We start from the raw sequence: 11,392 nt of genomic DNA on the forward strand, positions 1-11,392 counted from the left end.
ATGCTCTAATATGTGGATACAACCAACACCTCAAATTCACCAGTTAAGTTATGAGTCTCGTACATTACAGGGCAACCTATTCACCGGGCAAATTTCCAAATTGCACTTTACTACTGCAACAGGGGAAATTCTTAAAATACTTTGTTCTACCCGTCAATATAACCATACTTCTCACGGCTAATCCGTTGAGCTAATCGGTATAATATTGAGGCACTCTTAATAAGTAATTAACTAAATTGTTTTGGTGAAACATTTTACTTTATCGAGCTTTTCTGAAGCAATTTGATTTAGTTTCGCGTAATTTGTAACTAAAATAAAGTTATCTCAATTAAAACAGTATTGCCTATTTATAAATTGTTAAGTACTTACAATAATAATTACTATGTTTTCAACTTATTCACGTAAATATTTGACAAGGAAAAGCCTGTCGGTAAAATCTACTCATGAATATGACCCTTTAACATGGCTTGAAAATAGTCGAATTCTTCGTCAAACAGTTACATGAGTAAGCCAAAAGACATAATAATTAATTAAGTATGTCTCAGGAAAGTTACAATATAAACAAGTCTATAAATTGTGTATTGCTAAATATTTAAATGAGGATCGATATGGATTGCGTACTCACCTAGAGTTTCTAAAGAAGTGGACAATTTAATACAAAACTTTGTTTAGTCATCATTATTATTTACTGCATTTGTGCCAGTATAAAAATCATCTACATCCCATTCATACAATTTCTCTTTACCATATTATGATTATAGTAAATTCCTAACCAAACCTAATAGATCCCGCGATGTGTTATTGATTTATCTAGGTAATGTGGCTAATATCCAGAACGTATTATTAATCAGGGCATTATTATATTAATTAGAGCATAGCTGGCTCTACCAAATCCTCTAGCTAATTTAAGTTATGTTACATAATAGAATCAATCATCAAAGACCAGTTTTCTGAAGAAGATAGTGGTTATTTAGGCATCTTTCATTCAATACGAATTGAGACTTAATTCAAATCAAAAAGATAGTAATTTGATTAGTAATTCAAGGAACAAAATTCGCAAAATGACTTTAATGGAGAACAATTTTAATAGGTTTATACATTTTAGATACTGCATAACTTGTAAATAATTGTCTCACATCTACTTATTCGGAGAATAAGGATGATTTTCCACCAGTGCTAAGCTGTGAAAGTAAGTGACCATTTCCAACAATACTAAGCTATGTAGCTGTGCGAGGAAGATGCGCAGCTCGAGTTTGCGATGTATCTATAGTAGGGAAGCCATCCATAGCATGCATCTTTCTATATAAAAAACAAAGCTTAGCTAAATGCGTTTCCACCAGTGCTAATCTATCAATAAATATAATTGATGGAAGCCAAACGCATCCACAGCAACGTAACACAGCAAATCTCTAATGGAAAAGCACTCAAAATTAAATTCAACCAAAGATCTGTGTACACCTAACTAATAGTAGATTTGTTTAAGCTATTTATAATGACAGACATCCAATTATTATCTATTCTATTTGCCATAAAAAGCATCATCATCGTGAGTTGACTTTTTAAAAGTTCGAATGTTAAATTATATTAATGACTCAAGAGGAAAATTCCTATAAATAAATCTATAGAAGACACGTTACTAAGTCGCTAGTCAAACACAAAACAACCAACAATTAATTTCACAATATTTGACATAAAAATAAAATCATAAGTAGGATCTTATGACGGAACTCAGTGACTCTTACGTTCAACTCAGTGCGTAACTACAATGAACTTGACCCGGGTTTTTGTGTAACAGTGAGTGTTACAACCCGGTGTTATGACTGTTACTGAGTTACATCACTGAGCCACTAGTCGCGACTGGTAAAAGTTGGTTGTTTATAATAATATTTTTATTGGCAAATTTTCTTGTTAAGAATTTATTATTACGTTATAGTATTGGGTTTGTTGTAGAACTACATTTAATCAGAAACACTGTAGTAGATTTTGACTGGAAATTTTCAAATATAGCGCATTTTTTTATGGAATATGAGGCAGACGAGCAAACGTGTCACCTGATGGTAAGCTATCAGCGCCGCCCATGGACACCCGCAACACCAGAGGAGTAATTTACAATAATAATAAAAGTATCTCATAAGTAACAAAAGTAACTGGGAATTTCCAAACCAAAAAACTATCGAAAACCACAACAACAAACTCGGCACAATCAACTTTTTCTAATGGACTTGCGAGCATTGGCCATTGAGCTAATCAAAACATTAAAATAACAACAGTCAAAAGAAGCATTATCTCTAATAGGAATAAACTTTTTACACATCTCCATACATAATTACAAACCCACAAACAACAAAACGCAAGCAGTAATGTTGCCATTTAATTAAACGTTTTCCAACACAGCGAAGTGGCTGGACAGACGGACATGCATGTATTTGCGCAGTGATTAGTAATTAGTTCAGTGGCAACACTAAAACGGGTCCGTCGATCATTTGACGGCGGACGTATTGTAGCCACTCTAATTAACAATTTAAGGGACGCTAATTGCGATTCTGATTAATTAGCTAGATACCAGTTTTGGATTATTATTAGCAAATTATTTTGTTATTGTTTTTTTATAGTGTCATTTGTATAACGGTTCCTTCAAAACTATTATTAGCTTGAAAAAATACAACGCATTACAATGCGTTGTATTTTTTCAAATATGATTTTTGCTTTTTTTTTGAGGGTGATAATCATCCAATGTCTTCTCATAACGGGCGAGGCAAGACGGAAGTGTCAGACTCTTACTGACTAAAAACCACCCCGTTCCTACTCCTGCTTTTTGAGCCGGAGCCTCGGTAAACCTGCTACGTAGTCCGCAGCTCCGGATTAGGCACATCATTTTTTGTTGCAGTTAGGTATATGACAAAAACTTTAATTTTCCTAGTCCTGAATATATTGTCTTAAAGTTATTTTATAATAACTGCTGTAACATCTACACTTGTACCTATAGTCGCAATAACCGATTTGAATTCGAAAAGTTAAGCATCTTTATTAAAATCTTATAATTGTTTAATTGCCAAAATTGCTATCACCTCTATTCGTCCTATTGAGGATAAAACGTTTATTTTTATATCCGAATTAACAAATCTGCAATATACTCGTATATATTTTGAAACCATGATGCCACGAGATTGGATCGTTGTAGACTTGCATCATTTTGATGTAGGTATGTCGGCGGTATTGCGTTAAACCTTCCACTATGTTCTAATTATTTTGCCATTAGGCTGTGTTCTATATATACATTTTGTATGTGTTTATTCCTAAATATCATCATCATCAGCCTATAAGTGGCCACTGCTGACCAAAGTCTCTTCTCACATGAAGAAGGTTTGAGCATTAATCACCACGCTTACGTGTGTGTCTAAATAATCTCAGAAAGTACATATAACTCGGAAAAAATCACGTTGGTTCTTGCCATTGCAAGGTTTCGAACCCGCTCTCTCACTTTCGTGCAAATCCCTAAATATCATCACTATTATTTTTACCAAAGGTATTTGAAGGACCGATAGCAATGTGACACTTTATAATAAGTAGGTATATTTGTATGCGTGTAGGTATTACATTCGTCATTTAGCACCAAGTTAGTAATATCCTTATGTAGTCTAGGAAAAACCAAGATTTTATCGTATCAAGAATCAAAATAAAACATTTTATAGATCACTAGTTCAACCGGACAGTCTCATTAAGTACTGGGTTAATTTATTCGAATACTAATTACCTATTACAATTTATTTTCTTTTGTTTGAGTCACAATGCCTTATTTAATTACTCAAAAGTATTTAATTTAATATAAACACATGGTATTTAAAATTATTCACCACCTTAAACTAAGTGCCCGACAAAATCATATGATAGATGGTGCATACGAAATACGTTCGGCTATCCAAATATTGTGAAACAAGTCCTAAAACTACTAAAAATAATAACATCTTAAATACATCAGTCTTAAAAAGGACAAAGCCGATCGCATTTATAATGCTAAATGCGTCTATTGGATTGTGATCACTCGCTTTCAAGAATACGAAATGAGTCTATTGTTCTAGCTGAACATTTTGCCATAATAAAGGTACGAGTGACCGAGAAAATAATTCATTTATCATTGTTTTTATTAGTACTAGTTGTAACTAGTATACATTCATTGATACTAGGTGAGAAAAAAATATATTAAATGGCAGTTATTTTTATTTATAAATCTCTGACTGCGTTATGTATCGTATACGTAATAATGATAATAAATTAGATGACTATAGTAAAGAATAGAAATTCTATCATGATCTAAAATAGCATATACCTTAATATGAAACACTACCTATTTAGAATAAATAAACCGAAACGAATCCCTGATCTTCATTAAAAAAAATAAAAATCGGTCAGCACACTGGCCGCACGTAAACTAAAAAGACTACAAAGAAAATACTAAAAATAAAATCACATAAATTAAAAATCTTACCACCATTACAAAATTACCAATCAAAAACCAAAACTTACTTCGTTTAAGCACACTGCACAAATATAAATCACTAAATATTTAAAAAATACTTCGAAATTCGTACGTTTATACGCTTTCGAGCGTCGCGTGCGCCGATAGAGGCTTTGCTGAATCAACTACCCGTAGTTGTAGAGCATTAGGCCTTGCCATTCTCCTGTTCGGCGTCCAACGGTTCAACCGGTCCGTTTGACCACATTTACACCGTAAACCAATTAAATAAACAAATCCAGTTCTACCCCAGTCTACATCAAATAATTTTTAGTACTATTTAAAATCAACGTTCTTTTTTATTATTCATGAATTTTTTCGCCGAACAATAAGAACTTGAATATTTATTTATTCATAAGGCATTTAAAATTTTCGCGTTTAACATTTCATCTAACTTCGACCGAGAAATATTAATATGTTGATTACATTGATTGAGCTTTTAATGGGCGTGTTGTAGTACCTACTTTCTAAGCTTTTGTTGATATTTTATGATTTATGATTTGTTTTGAAAATATAGAAATTGTATCTAAATAAAATTTAAGGCTCCGGTTCAAAGCAGGAGTAGGAACGGCGTAGTTTTTAGTCAATATGAGTCTGAGACTTCCTCTTACCTCACCCAAAGCAGAAAAATCATCCTATATCTTCTATATAGGTTTTGTTCCTCTTAAAAGAAGTTACCCATGTTTACTTTTATATGTGTTTATTTAAAGTTACTGTTATAATCTTTTACCAAAGTTTTACCAAGTCTTTTACCAAATAAAAAATGGCTATTACCAAATATATTATCAGCCTCACGCTGTGATCAAGATCGGCATATTTTGACTATAATTATAAAGGTAGAACAGCGACTACATCAATAAGCTAAAACAACTTAGTTCCAAACCTCAAAGAACCTCTTATTTGTTACATTTCTGTGTAAATGACACCAACGCAACATTTTGCAACTCTAATCCGCGTAAATGAATTAATAGAAGCATAGTGGAATTTCCTCATTCAACTTTATAATTTATTCTGCATAACAATAAGTTCAAAACACATTAACATGATGACAAGACTATTTTATTAAACAAACATTTCTATTTAGTTTCTTAAAATTGATGATATAAAAATCTGCTGACGTAAAGGCAAGTGTAGGAGAGCCATGATACAGCATGAATGGGTCGGATTGACTGGAGTGCGACCACTACCTCATAGAAAACCGACGTGAACCGCCTCCAAAAGGCCGGTAATACCTTTGGGGGTTCGGGTGTCCATAGGCGAAGATTGCTTGCCATCAGGTGATTCGTCTCCTCGTTTACATCTGGCATCTCTACTCCTTTCATGGAAACTTAGAACACAGACAGAACGAACTATTCAAAGGCTACCTTAATTTAAATACTAAATTACACAAAGGAAATTAAAGTACTTTGTACTCAAACCTGTTGGGAACATTAACGCTCTAGATAGTCTAGAGCCCTATCTAGATAGGGCATAAAAATTAACACTAAAACTAAGAACTAATAACTTACTACGTCTATCTCCTTACACAGTGTAAAAAAGCAAGTAAAAAACATAACCCTTTTATTTTGGTTACTATTATGGCAATAGTTTTTAAACTTAATTTGAGCTACAATGCTTAATTTTGTCGATTATCTGATCTTTTCTTTTTTCACATTTTTATTTGTATACCAGTTTTATACGACAATCAAAATTTTAATTTTAAGGTAATTATCACTTTACACACACGATAGTCACAATTTTAAGGAGGTTGAGTTAGTACAGATCTTCTAAAATCTGTTATAAGACTCAGTTCTGTGTACTTATTGGTTAGTGATTACGGGTTATTATCGCGTAATATAATGTAATACACTATTATTTAATGGCAATAACAACAAATATTTTCTTTCTACTTTCATAATTAAATTTACTATATAATGCTATTGTATTATACGTCTAGCAAGAATGTATAATGTAATAGCACTTAAATGCACGGTTGGCGCGGTTGGGCAATCGGCTGCCACTTAACGCGTAGCGGTTTCGATTCCCGCACGGAGCCACTCTTTGTGTGATCCACAAATTGTTGTTTCGGGTCTGAGTGTTATATGTATGTGAACTTGTATGTTTGTAAACGCACCCACGACACAGGAGAAAATTCTAATGTTGGTGTAAAATTCAATTTACGGCAAAAACTAATAATTTCTTCATATAAGTAGTAGGCTTATTTACTGAATAATACAAAAGTAATAGTTTTAAATATTTTGCCTTATTTTTGCTTTGTTACTGAAAATCAAACTCGTGGACTCTACCTAAATATAATATAAAACCATTTAATAATATTTTTTATCTGATATTTTACTAAAAAAAAACCTGTGATTTCGTATCTCTGTATTTCTGTTTGATTAATAGGTAGATTGGTACATTGGAAAATTTTATAGGCGCCTATATAAAAATATTAAAAAAGTGAGTGTGCTTATATCCATTCATATCCAATCCACAAAAATAAATGCAACGCGTAAACCCGATATAGGTATATGTCCGCTATTTTTATTTATAAAACAATAATAAAATAAATCAGAACACAAAAATACAGTAGATAGGTACACATGTTTTAATCAATTTATATTACTTTTAATTATTTAAGTAAAATCTTATATGACGTCAATACGATCATGGAAATAATTACTTTCAATAAACAGGTCTAAAATATAATTTTTTGCACATTAATAAATATAAATGACATTATATTTTTATGGCCTTTTTTAACGTTGAAAAGTCTGCATTTGGTCTGTCTGACACATGTGAAGTATTGCAGTACCTACTATAATGCTAAGATGATCTTTACCATCAGATGGTCTATAAGTTTCGTAGGAAAAAAATACGCATCACAATTTTATTTTGTTCTAAATTTTTTTTTAATAGTAGTTTTAGTGTAAATAATGGATAAATTCAACAATGTAATAAAAGTTCAATAGAGCTGTACAAAGACTAACTATAGACTTCACATCTTAAATCCACTCACTACCACAAGCCAAAGAAGAAAAATAAACAAAATTTCGTATAAGTAAGCACGTAAGTAGCTAAAAAACAAATAAAAATGTAGTAAAAAGAGCGCAATTGACGCACGGTCTCAGGAGGGTTCTCGACCTTCCACAAGAGATCGAAAAACCCAGAGTGCTATTAACTTTTAATAAAACATGACTTACTATAAAATTGCGAATCCCTGGAAGGTTCCATTCAAAGTTTTTTTGGTGTGTTTGGAATATTTTTAGAACATAATTTAAAATCGATTTTTGTTTATTATTATCTCATTAGTACCTATATTTTTAGAAATCTTACAAAAGACAGTGCGAAACTAAGGGTTAATTTTTTTAAGGAGGAAAATCATTCAATGACTTCTCTCGCTTGAGGGAGTGTCAGACTCTTACTGAATAAAAACCACCCCGTTTCTACTTTTACTTTTCGAGCTGGAGCCCCGGTAAACCCAAACTAGGTAGTCCGCAGCTCCGGATCAGACATTAGCAAATCGGCCTCATTCTGTGGTGGTCTGATGGATCTATGAGATGATCTCATTTGACTTGGCATATTTTTTTTAAATATTACGAAATACAGACCGAAACTAAGGGCTATCTTACGTTTGCTGTTTAACATCAAATATTAGGAACAAAATGTTTTAATAATACTCAGCTCTAACTACTTATACAGTCAAGTATAATTAGCACAATCGTGGCAAAAACTGCTATAATAACCAGATAGACTACCTACATACTTATCTGAAATAGATCTACATACACATAATATAAGTACTAAGTAACCAATGTAAGCTTATAAAACAGATGCTACAAAACATATTTTTGTTTCAAGTTTTCCTTATTCAAATACATAGTTTGGCAACATTTTATTAAGCGGAAAGGTCGACTGCTTTGCATTGTCGTTTTTCAAAATCAATCCAATGATCTAATCTAATGGTCAGAATGATTATTGCAACTTAAGTATTTGATTCTACGGTAGTTGCAGTAAATAATAATCTACTTGTGAACAACGTGGATCAGTCTGTTCCGATATCTGCGCAATCAAACCCAGACAACAACTTGCGGATCACACAAATACTTAGTTTTTCGGATCTGGGTGTAATCTGTATAATATGAAATCATGTAAGTGCCTCGTTGCCGTTGGTCTAGTGGTCGCAAGTGTGACTGCCGGGCAAGGGGTCTCGGGTTTGATTCCCGTGTTGGGCAAAGTATTACTGGGCTTTTTCGGTTTTCCGAAAATTTCTCAGTAGTAGCACGGAGCCTCGAATGTGCTTAGTATATGGTAGGGTCACCCCATATTACATGAAACTTATAACACAAAATAATGGTGAAAAGTGGGTGTAGATAGCGGCATATGTATAGCCTGCCTACCCCTTCGAGGATAAAAGGCGTGACGTTGCTTTTATGAAATCATGTGTTTATCATCGCACCCCGATACTAGAGAAAATCATAGAGTAAAGCAGCGTTTCTTAAAAAAAGTTCAAGTACAAGATGCAAACCAAACACACGTTAATAGTTTATCCACATAGTAGCACTAAAGGTAAAATTTTCTCATTACATTCACCTATAGAAGAGCAAAAAGGCTACTGTCTACTCATTCCATTTCCTCATCGAATCTAAGTGGGAGAGCTTCGAATGATTTCTATCGGCGCCAATTCCCGGCTTAAGTAAATTAGACTGTTTGCTCTTTTACTTCCTAGAATTCATATAATTTCTTTTAATTTTCTCGTGGAAAATTCTAGAACACATCATTACTGAGGCAATTTTTTCTATTTTACTTCAATATTTGCTTCTAAAGTCATACAATTAGGAGGAATGACTATCGAGAATTATTTTTATGATAACTTCAGTGCCTACTAAATTGATGAAAATAAATATTGGATGGTTATAGGTATGTCGAAAATCCCAAATTCTGCCAGAAGTCTATTCCAGGTGGACGAAGTCGTGGACAAAAGCTAGTTGTTAAATAAATCATATCATAAATAATTTCAAAGCCAAAGCCAAAGTATCTTTATTGTGTAAGTTACAGATCTTAACAATGTATTCAAGTATCAATATGTTCTGCCTAATAGGCATACAATAATTACATAGACTTAAAATGGATGGAAGTTTAGTTCAGAATGTGGAATTCAGGTAATAAAATCTTTAATTTTAAATTAAACAATAATGTTTACTAATTACATAAACCGATAAATCAAATCCTCAATGATAGAGACATAAAACATGAAAATAAAATAAATTTACATAATAATAAAACATGCGTTACCTAATTGCGGTGAAAATATACGTAATTCAAACAATAATATTTCAAATTATTAATTAGTTTACCATTACATTGTAATTTGAATTAAATACCCAATTACTTCGAGATTTTTCCAAAAAATTCCACTATCATAATTGCGCACACATTAGTATAATCATTACTTTATTATTAATTAAAAGGTAATTCATTACATTTAAGTGAAGTATGAATAATTTATTTCAACAGAAAATTCCTGGAATATGTCGACAAGTCAGTCCTTTCATTTAATAATCTAGGACTGTTTTTTATACCCTGAGACCAACCATTATCCTGAAGAATTAAGCTATCAAATACACAAAGCTTTTGTCAAATTGTGGTATTTCTAGAAAATAGAGCCTTGCCTGAATCAGAGTTTTCAGACAGATATAAACGAAGTATCTTTAATGCTGGGGCCACACTAATCGAATATGCCATTGATTTTGAAAACAAATGAACGATTATGAACTTTAAATGTTCGTACAAACATCAATTATCGCCATAATCAAATGGCATATTCCATTAGTGTGGCCCCAGCATAAGTCTCTTTTGAGTGGTTACTATTGTTCACATGCTTCATCATTGACCATCATCATCCTAGACTCAGATAGACTCCAGAAATCTTCCTTAACCAGGTGGTTAACCGTCGAACTACTACTATAAAAAATATGAACTTATTATTACTTGCACCCATGCAATCTGCTTTAATTAAGGACATTTATTATCTACAAGCGCTTCACTTCATTACATTGTACTATATTTAGTTCTTGCTTCATTCCTGCATAGTCTAATTACATTGCCCATTTAGAGATGTAATCTTCTCCATGCTAAGACAATGTTTGATATTCAGTATTAATTTTATGTATTAAGTTACTAGCTGTAATATTGTGGAAAGCTTAGTAATATACATAAACCGCACAGTGATTGAGATATTTATTTCTCTAAGGGATAATTAGAGCTGAGTTTGTAAATGGGCCGCCCACTACTTTTGTTTCAAAGAACATGGGGCTTTATTTTTTTTTTTTGAGGGGGGAAAATCACAATGACTTATTCTTTTCTTTTCGATTTTGCGAGGCGTAGGGGAGTGTCAGACTTTTACTGACTAAAAACCACCCCGTTCCTTTTCTGCCTTTCGAGCCGCAGCCCCTGTAAACCAGGCTAGGTTAAAAGCATGCTCCGGATTAGGCATGAAGTCCTAGTGGGTCCCATCTGTGGTGGTCTGATAACTCTTTAGGCGCGCTCGAAACGCGACGCGCAACACGCACGGGTCTGGTTCTGGTCGGGCGAAAAAAAAACGATTGTTTCGCCGTCCGCAGACCCGCAATTAAATGCCGGAGACAAAACGATCCCCGACAAAAGAGAGTGCATCTCTCGCGACGGCTGGGGCGTAGTAGGTATAACGTTCTCTCAAGCTGCCCGCCTCCTCCTTCAAAAAGCAATGACAAATGCTTCGCAGAAGGAGGAGACGGCATCCCACTGTCCCACTCGCTCCAACCATGGCTTGTACCAATGCCGGAAAGAGGTACTTAGTAATGACTACAAATCCCTGATACACGGCGGTTCAGCCCATCAGGGCATACCCACCTATGTTCC

General features: G+C 33.4%; 1 protein-coding gene across 4 annotated transcripts in view; it reads right to left on the minus strand.

Annotated features, from left to right (window-relative positions):
* LOC118276113 (glycine, alanine and asparagine-rich protein) overlaps positions 1-4,740 on the minus strand; it is a 103,728-nt gene extending 98,988 nt beyond the window's left edge. The window contains exon 1 of one of the 4 annotated variants that reach the window (XM_050707240.1): positions 4,487-4,740. The gene's annotated coding sequence lies outside the window, so the exon portion shown is untranslated. The remainder of the gene's footprint in view (positions 1-4,486) is intronic. The other 3 variants (XM_050707239.1, XM_035594284.2, XM_050707241.1) reach the window with 3 other exon arrangements.
* Between the last annotated feature and the right edge of the window lie 6,652 nt (positions 4,741-11,392).

Source organism: Spodoptera frugiperda, chromosome 31 (genome assembly GCF_023101765.2).
Source record: "Spodoptera frugiperda isolate SF20-4 chromosome 31, AGI-APGP_CSIRO_Sfru_2.0, whole genome shotgun sequence".
NCBI classification, from domain to species: Eukaryota; Metazoa; Arthropoda; class Insecta; order Lepidoptera; family Noctuidae; genus Spodoptera; species Spodoptera frugiperda.